General features: G+C 42.4%; 1 protein-coding gene across 4 annotated transcripts in view; it reads right to left on the bottom strand.

Annotated features, from left to right (window-relative positions):
- slc8a4b (solute carrier family 8 member 4b) overlaps positions 1-19,450 on the bottom strand; it is a 101,314-nt gene that overhangs the window by 79,712 nt on the left and 2,152 nt on the right. Inside the window, exon 1 of one of the 4 annotated variants that reach the window (XM_076725070.1) lies at positions 6,919-7,070. The exons of 1 other annotated variant lie outside the window; for it this stretch is intronic. The gene's annotated coding sequence lies outside the window, so the exon portion shown is untranslated. Of the gene's footprint in view, positions 1-6,588; positions 6,689-6,918; positions 7,071-19,450 lie in introns of those variants that run through there. 2 more of the 4 variants (XM_076725069.1, XM_076725072.1) reach the window with 2 other exon arrangements.

A 19,450-nucleotide genomic window follows, 5' to 3' on the forward strand; every position in this document is an offset into this window, starting at 1 on the left:
AGGGCGAGCCTCTCTGCATATCAATGCCCAGCTCATCTTTAAACATCATCTGGTGGGCTGAAAGTGATGACGTGCCATCAAGTATGATTGTAACTGTCAGTTTTAGGTTGTTCCCTGTTAACTGCTGTGCAAGTGTGTGTGTGTGTGTGTGTGTGTGTGTATGTGTGTGTGCATTTTTGGATTATGAGGATGTCTTGTCTGTTTGTGTCTTGGATGTTGACTATCTACACGTAAATCCAATGACTCAAGGACACTGAGATGACGAAGTGCAGCAGCAGTCATTTGGGACTGTAGCTAGCCTTTAAAGATAAATGAGATGACCTGGTCAAGGCATCAGGTCAGAGGGTCCTCCATGCCTGATTCTGCAGGAAAATCTCCTGCCAGCCATGCATGACTGGAGATTAACGTGCCGTTTCTATTCGAGAATTAAAATGCATTTATCAGTTTGAAAACTGTTTGGAAAAATATGGTGATTTGATTGCTGCTTGAATGCTTTTGATGCAAATAAGTCATTAAGTTTGAGATGGATGTAAACTTTAAAGTGAATTTTTGAATTCTTATAAATGAAAAGTTGAATTTATAGGCTATAAAATGCATTTTTCGCTGAATTCAGTACACCATGGGATTTAGCTGCTACAACCTTGCATGGTCTGGTATGACTAGTAGCTTTTGGTAGCTAATGTTAGCTAATATTAGCAAATGTTAGACAGATATTGTTAAATAACTGACATTACAGAGGCAGCATGCTGACATATGCATTTACCATAATCCTACAAAAGGATATATAATAGCCGCTGTTCAGCAAATGTTACATAGGCTCGCTTTAACAGAAACAATCCCCATTAATGGCAGTGTGCTCCTGTTCATTTTCTATGGGGCACTAGCAGGTTGTTTTGCAAGGCACTGTGGGATAAAATGGGGAAAAAGATGAAACATTGTTTACTTACCATGAAGCAGTGTAGTCACTGCAGTGATTCACCAAAAGAAAGAAAAAAGTACTGGTGCGTCAGGAAATTTTTTAGTCTATTTCAGATCCCTGTTCTGTGGGTCCAAATTGTCTCCAAGATACAATCAAAAACGAAGTGGTGCTTGGCACAAAGTCACATAATAAGTTGGAGAACAGGGCATGGTTCTTATGTTACATAACGCTTTCTTACAAGCTAACTATTTGCTAGCTCGACGCGCCCACTGAGAATACCCTGCAATTTGTTCACCTCTGGAGGGTCTGCACCGTTAGACTGTCAGATGTTTGTGAGTCTGTGGAATTATATTGTGATTAAGTGCTGTTTTCTTTTTGGTGGACTTACACTTCCTCCCCCTACATCACGTCCTTAGTGCTGCTGCATTGCATCCTAATCTACTGAAGCGACTGTACACTGAGGCCCTGCTATCTCCGTCTAGACTGTGATGGATTGTTCCATGTTTGATTGATGAGCATCGGTGGAAACTGATGCATGTGGAGGTAAAATACACTGTGATATAAGAAAACTAACTCAGGACTATGAGATATGATGACTGCGAGAAAGATACTGGATGTGTCCTTTATCACTCCTCTCAGCGAGCACATTCAGCCCTCTCCCTGCATAAATATGTATAGAAAATCTGGAACTTTGTGATCCTCACAATCCAAGAAGGTGTTAGGAACAAAACAGTATTTACGGCTGTGCTTTATAGAGAAATAACTTCACCCTTAAACATGCTTAAATCCATTTTTCAAGAAGCTTACAGTACAAATTTGCACATGCGTGTGATAAATGGAGCGAGTTCAAGCAATAAATTCACCACAAGTGATGTGACACAAATAATTTCTAGCAGGAGAGTAATACTGCAAGATCCCACTGTCCTGTCTGGTTTGGTCAATATGAGGACTAAGCAAAATGGTGCATGGCGCATTCAGTGCTCGAGGATATTAACGACTCAGTTCATCATTTGACACTTTACCTCTGAGGACCTACATGAGGTACACAAATGTGAGGGCCAGATCAGTCTGCCGTGCAAGTGAGATCACTGCTGGTACATCAGAAACTGCAGCCCGGCTTGGAAATCACACTATTTGGCAATAAACGTGTCATATGAATCCCTGAAGTGATGCTTTGGGAGTGATTGGAAACGGAGTGGAATGAATGATGTGACAGGCCTGGCCAACCTGTGTGGGCCCAGGAGGGAGATCAGGGTGATATTAGGTCAGCACTACTCATCTTTATTGGTTTTATAAGAGGGTGTTACATCCACAATATATTTGAAGCCTATATTGTTCCAGCCCTCTGTATAAGCAGAGCATTAGGTTTCCTTTGATACTTGGTTGAGGTGCATCACATCTTACATTTTTTGCCGTTGCCACATTACGTCAAGTGTTTTTCAGCAGTCAATATCAGGTCACGTTATGTTTTCTAATTTCATGGCTGAATTTGACAAATGCCTGCACTGACTGGAAAGCTGTGGGTTTGATGGACGAGTTTGACAGTATAAGCGTCACCACTTGGCCTTCATTTATTGACTCTGGTCCAGCAAGTGTTGAGGTGCCAATATGTGATGTGGCATTTGGGCAGAGCGGGTGGCACATAGGGCACTGACTTCCATGAATGTCAAACAGTGCATAAAATAAAACAGGAGAGGCCAACGACTTTGTGTCACAGCCAGAGAAGAGATGAACACAACGATCTATCACTGTCCTCACATTCTATTGTTATCGTGACTTAATTAATCAGCCTACAGGCCGGACACTGTGCTTTTTGAAGTCTCCAGGGGGAGACTCTGTTAGGTTGCAGTAAGATTAAAATGCCTCCTGATATTATCCCGATTAAACAGTCTGTCTAAACAGATGAAGGAGATGGAGTGAATTTTCACAATTTTAATTCAAGCCACTTTCAACACGAGAAAAACTAACTCAGAATATAGTTGGCGAGTCCGCTAGAAAGCTTGAGACGAGAGCTGAAAATTTAATGATCCCTGTGGACAAAACGCATGGGGAACCAGGCCGTAGCGCACTCACACATCAGGCATGTGAAACTCCAAAGTGCTGACAATTGTGGGGATAAAAAACTAATTACGATATAAATGATAACATATATGAATTGTGTAGAATATATAAATGACCCAATAGTTCATGAAAGAGTTTATAAATTATTGAAGCTCTGCTTGATGATGCTATTTCATCACTATTCATTTATAATGAATAGTTATAGTTACATATATGAAGTTATGGACGTTACACTTAAAAAATACATCAACATTTTGCTTCACACATGACATGAACCCCAGTCTCCTGGGTGAAAGTCCTGTTCTTGACCCACCAATGTCCCAAACCTCCCCCATTAGTAGAAACCTCTCGAGCTTTATACCGCATCAACCGGCTGTCTATGGAAGTCTATCAGACTACCCTGCATGTTGAAAAATGATGTTTAAGTGGTACACAGTGCCTTAAAAAGGGGGTCCAGACCAAGTGTATGTGATGAGTTGGGAGTGCAAACAGGTTGTAACACCGTCTCCTCACTTTGATGCTGAGTTACACACTGAGCTCACAACCAATGCTACATATAACATTTTCAGATTGCCTTTTAATTATTTCTTCTGTTGTTTCTCAGTGCGTTCAATAATTTCAATCATCTATTTCACACAAGTTGTTCATATAAACATTTATTTCCTAGGGTCTTTTCAATTAAGTTAATAGCCTATTGAACACTATGGGGCTCCTACCTGCAATGGCCAACACATGAAACTTGAAAAAAATGCTCCTCAGAATCAATAAGGTCACCTCCATCGGGAGCTGTTTCAGCCCTGAAGGCCATCATTGGAAAAAATAACTGGTTAGTATTTTAAAGATTCTGAATGGTAAATGTCACCTCAAGGGACAATCTGTTTGTTACTATGCAAGGACACACCCACTACAGTGCACCGGGTACATATAATCAATTGTTCATTAAAAATAAACTCTTTGTCAAATGTCATTTCTCTTCTCGTAACCTTTCTAGAAGTGCCCCACTCCTGGCTACATGAGTCATTCTTCCTCTTCTTTTTTGTCATAGCCAACATCATCTTCCTCCTGCCACACCATTCAGAACACAAGGCCTCTATCCACAGGGTTAACAACCCCCCACTGACACCACTAACTGCATGTACCACACACACACACACACACACACACACACACACACACACACACACACACACGCAACGTAGCCTACACACACAGTAGAGAAGAAGATTATGACCACAGGGACATTCCTGTCCCTAACAGCTATTGGCCAGACATGCTATGCTGACAGCAGTGGGATCCCGGGGGTCAGTAATCGGTAACGACACAGGTAACCAGGGACCGGTGCCAGCGATACACATAACCAGATTAACATGGACAAGAATAGAGGCCAAGATGTGGGTTACAGCCTTCTCCAGCTAGGAAGTGAGTGTGTTGTTTAAGTCATTAATGGATTAGTTGAAGACGCAGTCACAGGAAGGGAAGCCACGGAAAGAAAGTAAGTCTTGGATATTTTTGGCATTAGTACAAATACACAGAGACTTAGCAGGTACGGAGGCAGCGTGCATTATGTGCACACACACATGGCTGGATGTGACTATAAATGTGACAGCCCAACCAAATCAATGTCAACATTGACTTTTCTGGAATTAGGATTCTCATGTAATAATGAATAAATGCATGCGGTTTGTCGTCCAAACACCTGGTTTCTCTGGACTTGCAGTCATTTACAGTCACGGCTCACCCGGGATGAAAAACTGGACAGACGGAACAAAATCAACACGGGTGGGAAGCCCAGAACATACTGTTGCAGTGTCTGAGTTAGTCGAGAGTAAAAATATACCCAAAATGAGTGGGTTGTGGTTTTTTAAACTAGAACTCAGATGGAAATTTCCTCAGAATCATCAACAAAGTTTCATCTCGTCTCAAAAAGTTGTTTCTGTGTCATGGCCTACAAAACGAGACAGCTTTTTACCAACTTTGACTCAAGAAAGTGTCTTTTATTTTCCTTTAATCATTAAATCATTCAGTTTTGCTGCCAGGAAACATTAGAATCTATTTTTGACCCTTTGCCAGTTGCTGAAAACAGCTTTGCATGTCAGACTCGCCCAAAATGTTGCCTCGTGTATCACCACCCTGCAGACATGGCCCACATTGGCTCCAGTAAATGCCCACTGGACAGTAGCAGCCAGCTCGATAGCATCAAAGCTGCTTAACACAAAGACTTATTATTGCTGATGTAAGCTGAAAAATCCTCAGACAGCTTGGCCACTTGAATTATTGAGATGGCGACATGTCTTTATGTTAATTATTTATCACTGTTGAAGAAGTCTGCATCACCCTCAGCATGCTGCCACTAGTTCAGCCGTTATTATAAAGCTACCACCACCACCATCATCATCATCATCACCACCACCACCGTCATCACCCTCATCATCATCATTTTCGACATCACCAGCATCATCGCCATCAACCTCTTCATTACAGTAACATTACCATCATCCTTGTCATCATCACCAAAATGAACACCATATGTCATCATCATTTTACTGCCACCATTTTCATCTTCATCATTCTGCCCCCAGCTATCATCATCATCATCAAAACTCCTACCACCCATTTTTAGCATCATCTCCACCACCATGATAATACTAATGATAGTGGTCACATCTTCATCATGACCAGCACTGCCATTATCATCATCACCAGCACCACCATCATTGCCAGTGCCATCATCATCATCATCATCATCATCATCAGCACCATCAGCAGCACCACCACCATCATTCTGCTGCTCCTCATCATCACCATCAGCTGCAGCAGCACAGCATCACCATCATCATCATCATAGTACCACAATCATCACCATTATCATTATCATCATCATCATCATCATTCTGCTCCTCCTCCTCATCATCATCATCATCATCATCATCAAAGCTGTTAATTAAACAATAAACAGTACAACAAATTGGGACTAATGCACACAAGATGTAGACATGAAAATGTAATAAACACAATAAAATAGATAGAACCAATACCATCACCACCAGCATCATCATCAATATGAACTCCAAGCACTACCATCATCATCATCATCAACACTAAGAAAAAATCTTTAAAATCAAAACAGAATCATCACAACCTCCTTAAAGGTGTAATCTGGATGAATTAATCCAACTACTGCTATTGTGTATTTCACTTTAGTCAGTTTCATCTTCATCATTGTTAATCCCGCTTCATGCACCTCACGGAGTCCCCTGTCCGTATATAATCTATTTGTCTGCAATTTCGCCCACAGTCTATCCATCCCTGTCGTGCACCCTGACCCGGTGCGCAGTTCCTCGAGACCTGGCTACGTTCACTAACCCTAACCTCAGCCTCATCCTCCATCACCGGCCACCGGCTTCACAGCCTGCCCGGTCCACCACCCCGCTCGGCAGGGTTATACCCCTGCAGCTTTGGGGAAATGTCAGTCCCCGTTTTTCCACAGTCTCTCTCTCTCTCTCTCTCCAGCAGAGTACAGTGGAGACTGCGCGCTGGATAAATGCTTAATTGGAGCGGCGCTGAAGGCGTCTCTCGGACAGGGCAGATCTCTGCGATGTCGCACACACCTGAGAGAGACCCCCGGTAGTGCATGGTTGCTCGGCGTCCGGGAGATTCCTCCGCGGTCTCTCCCTGAGCCATACGGTCACTTTCCTTTCCTCCCCTCTCCCGTTCATCCTCCGCCTCGTCTCGCCCCTGACTGGTTTTGTGCTCCTTATTTACGCACGCATGCACCGATCTGTGCAAAATTAAATCACCCGCTGCAATTAACGGAACTGTCAGAGTGATTACACCTCGCGCTTCACACACCTCTTACACAGCTTCTCTCACCATTAAGAGGAACTAAATCAATTAGAATGAATGCGTTAGAAATTCATAGCAATGATGTTAATACACACGTTGCTTGCGTCTTCTCACCGGTTCGGTACTCTGGATGAAGCCCAGGTCAGGATCCGTTCATTCATTCATTCACTCATCCTATTCTCATCTATGTGTTCATCCTTCCCTCCGGTCCGTCCCTCATTCAGCAGCTGAATAAACGGATCCTCTCCTCTGAAGCGGCGGCGGCGGCGGCGAGAGCACGCGCACTTCACCCGTTGGCTCGCTCGCGCGCTCTTGCGCCCTCCCAGGTCTCTCTCTCTCTCTCTCTCTCTCTCTCGCTCTCTCGCAGAACAACATCAGAGAGAGAGAGAGAGAGAAGCTGAGAAGTTAAAAAAAAGAGATGGAGAGTGAGGAGGGATGAGCTGATGTGAGCAGGGGTAGAGGGATAAGGCAGAGGGTTATTACTGTGTGTGTGTGTGTGTGTGTGTGTGTGTGTGTGTGTGTGTGTGTGTGTGTGTGTGTGTGTGTGTGTGCCCTCTTGTGAGTGTGTGTTTGGGAAGGGCACAGGATGAACGATGTGAACCAAAGGAGCGTGCACTCCCAGCAGCATCACCCTGCCACTGATAAACACAGATCACTGGAGAGAAGAACATGGAAGACATACGAGTGAAATTGCAGAGCTGAAAAGCAGCAGAGGGGGGAAAGAAGTAGATTGAAAGAGGGTGGATAGGGGAAGAGCGAAGTTTGTGTGTTTTAAGTTCAGGGCTGCAACCACTGATTATTTAGCAGTTACTTTCTCAATGAATCAATTAACTTCACTAAAAACAGTGAAATATGTTTCTAAGTTGCCAGTTTGTCGGATGATGAGTCCAAAATACAAATATAGTAAATTTACAATAAAAACAAAGAACTGCAGCAAATTCTCACATTTGAGAAGCTACAAGTGTCACTGTTTGTCATTTTTGCTTGAAAAGTGACCAAAATAACTCACTAATTCTAATTCCCCTCATTTCCTGTCATCTATTTACCTCAAGTGTCTGAGGAAGGCATAAAACTGTTGATTGGTTATCAAATAAGTTGCTGATTAATCGACTAATGGTTTCAGCTGTACACAAGTTTAGAATAAATAGCATTGAGAAGTTGTTAAGAGTCCACAGTTCATCAGAAAAAAGACCAAAGGTCAGTATGGAGGAGACAGAATTCAAAATATCCTAAGACACATGAACAGTATGACTTGAATTATGAATGTGTTTCACCAGAGACCTAACAGTATGTTGTTTGGAGGGGAATTCATTTGCGGATTGGATAAGCACTGTTCCGCCTCACCTCCCTACAGAGGAGGCAGCAAAGAAGAATAGCCGCCGATAAGATGAGGGGCTAAGAGATGGATGGGGGAGAGAGGAGCGAGGAGAACACTGGGAAAGCGGGCAAGGACGGAGATGGAAGAACAGAGGAGGAAAGGCAAGAGATAGAGGCCAGAGAGGAAATGAGAAAAGGAGGAGGGAGACTGGAAGGGGACAGGGGAGATGGGTGGGATGGGTGCTGTGGAGATGGGAAAAGGAGCCGGAGGAAGAGGAGGAGAGCAGGAGTCAGTGTAAACAAGGAGAGAGGAGAGCGGTAGTTTTACATTATCCATCTTTTTGACACAGTTGATCAGAGTTCTGTCTCCGCGTGAAGCATGGCCTTTACAACGCAAGCTAATTCAAACCCCAAGGGGATATCTCTCTCTCTCACAAACACAAACACACACACACACACACACACACACACACACTAACGCTGAACAATTCCAGCCAAACTCTTGCAAGAGAACGCACAACCAACCATGTCCAAATGCGTTCCGGCTAAATGCATGGCTGCAAATTCATAGCTGGACAAGCATGCACATTTGGGCACACATGCACACACAACAGTACAAAGCACGCATGAAAGAACAACACACACAAGCACGTGTGCAGACACACAGATGCCGGCACGTCCACCGCACCCTCACACAGATTCCTATTACGGCTCCTACACAGAGAAAAGTCCAAAAAAAAGAATAGAACTGATGATTATGTGAATGGTTGGGCAATATTTTAAAGCACTTTATTAATGAATAACATGATGGCCTGAGTTTTGAAATGGGGAAATATTCCTCTTCAGAATAATTACAAAGATTGTACACTCTCTTTCATTTCCTTTTTTTTTTAAAGGGCGTCAAGAAATCCCATGAAAAACCAAAACCAGAAGTTTGTGAGTTCATCTCTCAAAAATTCCACACTTTCATGAAAATGTAAATCTAATCAAACAGACCTTGAATGTGGGCCGTGAGTGTGTGCACTATAGTTTTTACCAAACACTACTCAAACAGGAGTGAACAGTGGATTTGTTGGGGATTCATTTCGGCTGCAAATTTGATGCTCTAGTGGGTACATAACAGGATGTATGTGGGCTCAGCTCATAATAAACAGCGCTCATGTTCATGAAGGAGCTCCGTGGCACAGAAGAATACATCATGTTGTGGCTACACAGACAAAACCTGTTAGAGTCTATGCTGTTGTTATCCTTCAAGGTGCATAAACTGCAGAAAAGAACAAATGATCCTCTGACAGTCTCACTCTGTTTAATTTGATCAATCTGTCAGTATAGTCGGAGCTTTTTTTCTTTTGATGAAGCGTGATGAAACGCAGTCCGCAGAGGCAGGAGGTCAGGGTGGATGAAAGGGTCAACAAAACGCAGAAGACTGCTATCGTTTCCTGTTTTCTGTCAGCATCAGCTTCTTTTAAACATGACCTTGGGCATTCTCTTAGCTCAGCCGAGTTATTATTGTGACCGCGATGACAAAAGTTCCCTAATCTTATCAATGGAGCAATTTTGGGTTAGGGTTGTAAAGTCTTAAAGTCTGACAAAGAGGCCTCTCTAAGTGATTTTTTAAAGATAGATTATTTTATTTTTTTATTGTGATACCACGCATGAAATATCTCAACACGCCATCAGGTTGACCAGACTGAAAATTAATGAGATTAAGAGGAGAAAGGTTGTTCCAGACGGCTTAAGACACTGGCTACAGGTGGAAAAAGGCTTTAAGTATAAATGGCCTCAATTGTTCTTCTTGCCAAAGAAACAAGAAAAAAACGGCCAAAAAAAATGCAAGAACATCAATAAAGTATTTTTTTTTTAATAGGAAAATATTGCACTGGGAGGGACAGTGTTTCCTGTACCTTTAAATATTGAATGCTACAAGTCATTGATTAACTGCTGAAGCAGTGAGACACCTCACATCATCCAACTGGAAAAGCCAGTTTGCTTATTGCTGCAGGGTGAGTCCCAGATGACAGGACTGTAAAGGTGAACGACCACAGACAAGCATCTAACACTGAAGACATGACGCCTTCGGACATTTCCGATGGATGAAATAAAGAATTCAGCTCAATTAGCCCGATCCAAACACTTGAAAATACTAAAGTGCCTTCAAGTTTTCAGTCCAGATTCCTAATAGCTTCTATTCAGATAACCAGAACTCCATCAAATATCATCACTTGCTTCCCAACTCTGCTGTAGTCCCTCCTCTCAGCACAGCATCAAAGCGTTACAGATTCAGTGCCTATTAACCCTCCCCCATCGCCTCGTAGTGTGTGTCTGCCTGCCTTGCTATACTGCCAAACAAGCCACAATCATATCTTCAGAGAAAGCCACATTTCTACCCAGTTTCTATGGCAATGAGAGAATAAGCAGAGCCCTCTGTCTTACTAGCATATAGCTGAAAATGATAACTATACCACAGTGCGTCTTTGAAAGTGGCAGCGTGAACCGTTTCTGCCTGGAGGATAATTGCTGTTCTCCATGAAATATTAAGATGCTTCTTGAGCTTCAGACTTGTGAAAACTGTGACACGTTGGTAACAGTTCTGTTCTTGGCATATAACAGCATTCACGGACAGGTTTCTTGTGATTTTGATGTGGTTTATTAGTCAGAGATGAGTCCATTGTATACATACAAGAAGCTATTATTGGCATGTTGGCCTCTGGTTCTCATACGCTTTTTGTCGCATATCAGAAAATGTGTGTTTCTTCTTCGAATTTACATGAATAAGTTATCATTTTATTATTATTATTTATTTGACCAAAATAAAGTTTTCACATGAGCAACACAGATATTACTTCAGAAATACCAGACTTATACTAATACTAATTAGCCAAGGTCAAGCCCAAATGTTCATGCAGATATGTGCGCACTCAATCCCAAATTATTATGTTACCTCAGCCCCAGCAGGAAAATGTAAAGATTAGGAAAATAAAAGCGGCAAATGAGTTTGGGACCAACGCTGCAGGCTGTGACACCTGTTTTGAATTTTCCGGTGGGGACACTCTTTAACAGCCATAATTTTTAAGCTGCCGTTGGACAAACTCCCTGGATGAACAATACATGCTGCTCTCTGTCATGTATTCCACAGACTTTGGCAGACAAACAGTTGGCACAGCATGAAAGCCAGTTAAAAACTAGGCTAGGTCTTCTTCACACTGATTTGTCCCTCATTGCTGTTCCCTAAACTCTACCCCTTTGTAGTCAATATAAGCTGGTCTACACTGCACTCAGTGTACCGAACAGTAAGCCCCAGTGCAACACACTTGCTGCTGTGTTGTATTCAGAAATGTAGCATGTGTTTCCCATTCAACATACATTTAATCTGCAGTAAGAGCAGAAGCTTGTGGCTGCACTGTGCAGCTCTCAAGCGTAAATGTGCAGAAAGAAATATTTGATTATTTGCTTTAGATGAGAAGAATGACCCCTCCCTCTGATCTAATCTGGCTGTACACTTAATATGAGGCGAGTGCCAGCAGCCGATTAGCTTACCTTAGCATGAGGACTGGAAACAAGGGGAAACAGCTAGCCTGGCTCTGTCCAACATTCACCTACAAGCACATCCAAAGCTCACTAACTTTGCCAGGTGGTTACAGTAAGAGCCGGATTTTAACACTTCCCTTTCTCTATAAACTGAACAAACACAATAAAACATGTTAGTTATGAGCTGTGGAAGTTTTGTCTAAGTTGTGCAAAAATGTGAAAACAACAAGTTGTGTTTTTACAGACGGTTCCATCGCTGTATAACTCAGTCAGAGCTCTTCTTAAACCGAAGTTCGGGACTGAAAGCGAGCTGATGTTTTTTCTCAGGTGGATAAAGACTCAAAAACGGACAGCTAAACATGTCATTAGACCTAAGACTGGTCTAGAAATCTTTGTCTTCTGATAACAAAAGAAAAATCTTTAAAACAAATGAGAAGATTGATTGCACTCTAACCGTTTAATCTCTAATTTTATAGGGAATAATAACAGTGTACGTACTATTTCACGCAATCAAGTAACTACAGCAGAGGTTGGTGTCGGGGTGGAGGTGGAAGTAGAACGAAACATGAGGAGAAAAAGTGTGAGTTCATTCATTCATTTAGTCCATAATGGAGACATGAAAGCAGATAGAATCAGTGCCAGCCAGACCGGACCTCCAGTCAGTCCACATTTCAAGAAGAAAACATGTGCACTTCACAGAGGTTGAGCAATTCCTTTAAAGCCAAAATGAACAATAAACTTTCAGCCTTGTTCTCATGGTTTTCATGTCCTGGCGTACACCTATTTCACAATACGAGTTTCAAAATGCACAAAGTGTTCTTCACTTTTATACTGAAATCAAATTACTTTCACTTCTTGGAATAGTATATTTTAGTGCTTTCCTCAGAGTGTCATGAGGCTTACAGACAAAATTCACCCTCAGACTGATATGAGTTTCTAGCTGGGTGTTGCTGGAAAGGAGCTCGTGTGATTAGAGAAAGTAACTTTGGTAAATAAAGGCTAATAGAGGCCAGATTCCCCAAGTCCCATTTCAGAATCCTCTCATGTACTCGTGAAGACAGCTCAAATATTGGACATGATTACACAGTAGCCCTCTAATCAAGCCATTCTGCTTTATCTCTAACCTTATAAAGCTTTGTTGGCTCCTGATTATTCATGAGCCGCCTCAGACGCATTGTGTCAGGCCACTGAAGCAATTGTAAGTCATGCTGAGTATGGTCCATGGGGGAGCTGTGAAACACAACTAAATGATGATGAGGAGGATTGTGAGCAAATGAGCCTTGATAATTTGAAAGGGAAAAGATGAGCGTCACAGCCACACCACACTGTTTCTCCATCACAGCAGCTATAATATACAGGACAATGCATTCCTGCCTGCTTGTCCATACGCCCACGGTCATGTCCACATACATGAAACTATACACATGGATTCAGAAACACGCGTGCTGCTACGCCCACTGGTTGATTGTTTCCTGTCCACTTCAGGTTATTATAGCGCTAACGGCCATACAAGTGCAACAAAGCATCTGTTGCTGTGGCGCTCTGCCCGTTAGCTGTTCGTCAAGCACAACAACAAGTTGATTGCTACGTGGTTATGTGGCTCCGGGACTGACTGTTATGTGCACAAACACTCACACACTATGTACTGAGGCTTCCATGACTGTGTCCGTCCACTGAATGCACACACATGCAAACACAGCAAAGGTTCAGCTGATATGTGGACCACCCTCATCAGCCTGCTGGGTTATTGATCAACACTGAAAGGGAGCTGCAGATAAATCAGGAGGATCCATGACAGGCACAAGCACTACACAAAGGCACACAAAGGCAGAATCCCAGCATGCATCCTGCCTGAGCTCGCTGTAACTCCGGAAAATGTGAAAATGGAAATGCACTCTGAGGGCCAGGTGATGCCTGTATGTACCTGTTTTCTTATCAATCACCTCTGACTCACATTTTCACTGCAAACGTGACAAACAAATTCTGTCTAAGCATGTCCTCCTTCTTCTTCTTTTGCCCTGCTGCACTTTGTCGCTGTTGCATAATTCTACCCCGGGAATTATAAATGAGAAGTTGCTGCAAGTGAAATAAGTCATAGAGGGAAGTTCCACTCTGTAGCTTCCACTACAACCATGAGAATGCCCTACAGGACTTCAACCGACACAGTCGTGTATTTCATGGCACATGTCTGCAAAAACACACACTCAAATTATTGGAAATACACACTAAACAACAGACAGATATGACCTCTAACTTTGTCTCTGTTCATCCACAGATAGAAAAACACAAAAATCAACCAGAAACAGGCATGTAAGTGCAAAATATCTCTTTCCATACATGCACCTGCGCTCTTTCTCTCTGGGTCTCACACACACATTCACACAGTTCAATATAACCTGGGGTGTTGCAAGGAAAATGGTCCCAAAGTGCAATTCATCACTTCTGTCTCCTCTGTTTCTTCTCCCCTCAAGCAATACTGACCTTTCACTGTGATTCATATTCCATGGATACTAACACACACACAAACATATAAGTGAGCAGACACATCTTGCATTTTCTTTAAACACGGGTCTTGTGTTAACATCGCAATTTGGAGCTTTGTGTTCTATAATTTTGTAAAATATCCCTCTTTGCAGACATTTTGAATTGATGAAAATGTCCAGCAGCCTGCAGCAGGGACTGGACCCGCAAAGATAGAGTTGAGTTGAATAATATAAAGGGCTTTAAGGAACAGAAGTGGGATGAAAAATATATTGGCTTATTGGCAAATGTGTTCCTAGTCCTTTCCTTATAATGATGGCCATCTATCATAGCATTTATTTTATTATTTTTATGCAGATTCGTATTGTTATGCTAATGTTACAGTTACTTATCCCATTTCTGTTCTGCTGACTGGGACTAGCTGGAGCCAGCAGTCACTGTAAGTTCTCATTAGCATTCAATGGCTTGTTAATGTAATTGTGCTGCTCCCTCAACGGCATTTTACTGCACTTTTCTAACTTTGTGAAGAAAAGTGCGACCAGGGTAAAGCAAAAGTTGTACACAGCATGAGACCGTGAGGCGCAATCACTAATGAAATACACCTTTATGTGTCCCCGAACACTTCACGTGACAGAAAGCTCCAAACATTGTGGCTCTCCAAACAAGTCCAAATGCGAAATCACTGTCACTCCAAAAAGTTTGCCTCCATTCTTAATTTTTAGCTTGTTCTTCTCTCTCGTCAGGCTCTTAAGATTTTGTTACCACCTGACTGAATCCAACAAGCAGCTTGTTTCTATCAAACAACATCAATTAAACAGGGGCGATGACGCCATCAGCTAGCAAGCTCCACATAAACTAGTTCAGTCAGCAACCCAGATACTCAAGGGGGGGGGGAAAAGATGGGTGGGGAGTAAAGAGGCGGAATTGAAACTGCAAGAAAGAGACGTAGAGAGAGAGCATGGTGCAGACAGGAGAGGGAGGAGAGGCGAAGAAGTAGAGAATGGCACAGATGGACAACAAAGTGATTGAGGCAAAAGGGCAGAGACACGGGAAGAGGAGAGACAATGAAAGAATAAAAGGGAAGAATGGTGAGAGTCTGTGAGTGGGTGAAATGAGAGAGATGAGGAGAGGATTAAGGCAATGAGGAAGACAAATCTACTAATGCAGATACTGTGTACTTTCATTGGGGCTGAAAATGCGGCTTGTTTTGCACCGTGTTGTGCCTCTCCATCCAATTTCCTGCCTCTCACCACTGTCAAAACAAAACAAATAAAATCTTTAAGGAGGATGGATGAGCCACTCCTCTTGAGAAAGATGGGACGGAAAACAGAGCAGAGCAACACGAGTGTCACCTGACCTAATAACTGTTCTACAGAACGGCAGCATCATTTGCTAGGACACAACGCCTGTCATCTGCACTGACTCTAAATGGCAAAATATTAGAAAAACTACATTTTTAAAATTATAAGGTTATCAGAAAAGAAAGCAGCGTTTTAAAGTTGTAACTTGTAAATCAGAGCGTGTTATGAAGTATTTTGACAAAGACAGCACTCGAGCTACATGTTTTAAATTTAGACACTAAAACTTTTGGTCGAATCAAAAGATTTGAGCAAACAATACTATTCATAAAGTTAATGTCAGAAAATGCTTCTCTTACCCTTTGGGCGGATGCTTTTCTCTCCTTGTTCTACTTTTTTTCCGTTGGATGTTCTTTGATCTCTTCCTTGTCAGTGTCTGAACATGCTGCAGTCATTAGCATTAGTTTGAGTCTGTCGAGGAACTCGGTCGAGTTAGAGAAACCGAACTTTAGCGAGATTCTGGCTGTCACTGGCGGCGTGTCTAAAGTCATCACTGTAACTTGAGGCTTTAATAACAACATTCATTCTTGCTCACAAATGGCAGCATGAGGTGCGATGTTAAACGTGGCAAGCAAGCTGTCTATCATATCAGCGAGCAGTAGAAAAAAATCCATTTGTAATAGCACCATTCACAGTGTCTTCAAAAAGAGTATGAATTAGGGGTTTCAGAACTTCTGAGGGTCCTCCTGTGTTCACTGATTGGCTATGCAGGTGTAACCTTATAGAACCAAGTCATAGGGCCATAAGTGCGTAAACTAAAATCAACCAATATGATAAAATATACTCATAACTTGACAATGAATAGTATCATGTGAACGAGTCAGAAACCATCTGGTAGAGCCATATGCTATATTGGGAGTATTAGTTATTAGTTAATTCAATCAGGAGCACTTTTGACCACACAGTCTTGTTCAGGAAAAGTAACAGATCACATGCATTTTGTCTATTACGATTAAATTTGCACCTCATTATGTTCATTAAAGACTGGCTATGTTACAGTACATTATCATTTAATGGGCCAAGGGCATTGAAAATACCTTTACTGTACGGCACTGTATGGCGGCACTACCATGATAATTAAGGGAAGCATGACAATATGTTTAGCCACAGGCGGAGCTTTGTGGTGATTAACATAAACTGATTAGCCAACAAACACTCATGAGCTGCGGACAATTAAAGCAGCACTGCAATAATGACTATATTGTGATGATGGGCAAAGCTTACCTAATGAGCTATTATTTAGTTGCAGCAAACTGTAAATAATCAAAAACCTAAACTTCTAATCTATGTTCTAAAATTGTCAGGAAGTGTCAGAGAAACAGGACATCATGTCCAAAGTATGATCTTGTTCCCTAAGCCTGAACCAGTCGAAGTGTCCATTCCCCGTGGAAAAAAAGACTACAGCCATTCATTAACTCTCATTAGACAATATAATGACAGGCACGCACCAGTGTACCCCTTAAAGTTCACATATGGAGTACATATGTCCCAGACCAGCAGGTATACATCTCTACATTAGCTGTCTGAGTATGCACACACCACGCCAACCACATGAAAACAGCCCAGCCACAAGTGATGATATTAGAGGGTTGAAAAAGGGCTGGACGAGAGGGTGCGTGGCTTCTAAGTCGACAAGATGGAGAACAGGCATGGGTGGGAGTGAGTGTGTGTGGGTCCACTTAAGTCAAGGCAGAGGTTGATTACAGTTTTTAACCCGGTCTTTAACCTTCCAAGCCAGGACTTGGAAGACAGACTATTTAAAATATACAGTTATTTTGTCTGTTTTCAGCTTTATTATGTTGTGGTCTATTTATTTTCCTTTACGGAAATAGTTGGACATTTGGGGAAAATATGCTTATTTGCTTTCTCTGTCCGGTAAGCTACAGCTAGGAGACAGTTAGCTTAGCTTATACCTTTGCTTAAAGACAGAAGTAACAACATACACCTAAAACGTCAGTAATGAATACATCATTTCTTTAATAGATGACATACGTATGTTCCCAGAGTCTCAACCCTACGTCAGATTTTTCACTTGTCTTAAGAAGAGAAAGATTTCAACACCAGTCCTACATCAAATGGATTTTTCTATCCAGTGGACAGCAACCCATTTTTAGTCCAAAGCTTTAGTTTAAGAAGAGCAGCGGGCTACACAAGGGTGGAGTGGATCGAATTAGAAAGCTGCCATATGTCAGCCTTGTGATCACAGAGTGACTCAGTTACACAGCGAGGGAGCGGCCCGTATGTAATGAGCATGTAGTGAGAGCAGCGACGAAAGGGCTCAAGTTGAACGTGTGGGCTGGAGGAGTGCTCTCGGTCTGATGTGGGTTAAGTTTGCTCTTTCCATGTTTCTGTCTTACACCTGTGCCATTCCTCTGATTTCTGCCAGGCAGTCACCCAAAAGGCTTACATTTACCACTGCTTTAATTCTCTCTCTGCACCCTCAGACACTTCTCTCATCTCTTGGTCTGCCTTTACTTTCGATCCATTTTCCTTTTTCAGCTCCCTTGCCTGCGTCTCTCCCCCTCTCCACGTCTGGTACATACTGTCTATATTTTGGGTGTACTTCTCATCTTTTTTGGAATTGGGAAAACCAAATCATCCTCATTTTTTTTTCTCCTCACACCAACTTCCCTTTCTTCTCTCTAAGCTCTCCCACTTCAAATAATTCAAAACCTGCTCTGCATCTTCCTCGGCTCCCACATAGACTGAGCCGGGGTCCTCAGAGAGCGGAGTATATTTGAAAGGACAGTGAGTGAAGCTGTGGCGGCAGCAGACAGGCACTGTCCTGGCATTAAATTGGAAGGAACATTTTGGGAGCTGCTTGGAAACGCTGTTGCACTTGCTCTCAAACAGCCACACACACACACACACACACACACACACACACACACACACACACACACACACTCTGAGTGGTGGTTTGGAGACAATGTGGGTGTACGTACGCCTTCATTTCCCAAAATAACCGCCAGATGAGGGGCAGGGAGGCAAGGCGAGGTTGGTACAGGGAGATATAAATGGATGATAATTGTATGGCTCCTTCAGATTACACTTAAATTCAGTAGGTTTATACACAAACACACACTCTGTATCTGTATATGTGAGCGAAAATGAAAATGATCCTGAAACTGTGTAAGATCAGTCTTTCTCGCTCACTCTTCTGGATTTTATGGCTCAAAAATGCTATAAAGTGCATACATGGCTTTACTCACACACACACACTCACACACACACATCACACCACATACAGATTAAAATGGATAATAACAGTATGGTTCTCAAACGGCACCCAAATCCAACCAAAAAGAGAACTCCCATGTATTATTTCTATAATCCCTCCAAAAATAGAGTTCAAAAGAGGCGAGCCTCAACAGTCTTCTCTCGAGCTGCTCCATCCTTACGCCAGTGTATGAAAAGCTGACTGTGCAGACTTTGCATGTTTGTCTAAGCTTAGAAACTCACATTAGTTCTATTTGGATATACTGAATTAGAAGAAGCTGCATCACATCGGATTGAATCCCAGTCACAGTTTCCACAAAAACAGTTCTCCCGTCCGACTCAAGTGTCACCTACTGACTTTGCAAAACTGACTAATTTTGTTTCTCATCTCACAAGAGGCTCTTAATGCAGGAGAGGGGAGAGCGAAGAATGATGAAGAGGAGGAGAAGAGTGAAGAGGCAGCACTAGATATAAATGGTAGATAATTATATGCTTGACTCGCCTGCGTTGATGTGAGGAAAGTGCAAGAGAGCAAAGCAGAAAGACAGTCAGTGGAGGATATGCGGTGCCATACAAACCCTACATACAGTGTTGCTCTATTATAATGATTTTCTTCTGTAAGGGACAGAGGTCAGGTTTTCCACACCAGCAGGATGTTTTTCTGCGGTACCAGCTTTTAAGGAAATGAGAAACAGTTTGTTTTTTCCATTGATGTTGATTTTAT

Source organism: Chaetodon auriga, chromosome 24 (genome assembly GCF_051107435.1).
Source record: "Chaetodon auriga isolate fChaAug3 chromosome 24, fChaAug3.hap1, whole genome shotgun sequence".
Taxonomy (NCBI): Eukaryota; Metazoa; Chordata; class Actinopteri; order Chaetodontiformes; family Chaetodontidae; genus Chaetodon; species Chaetodon auriga.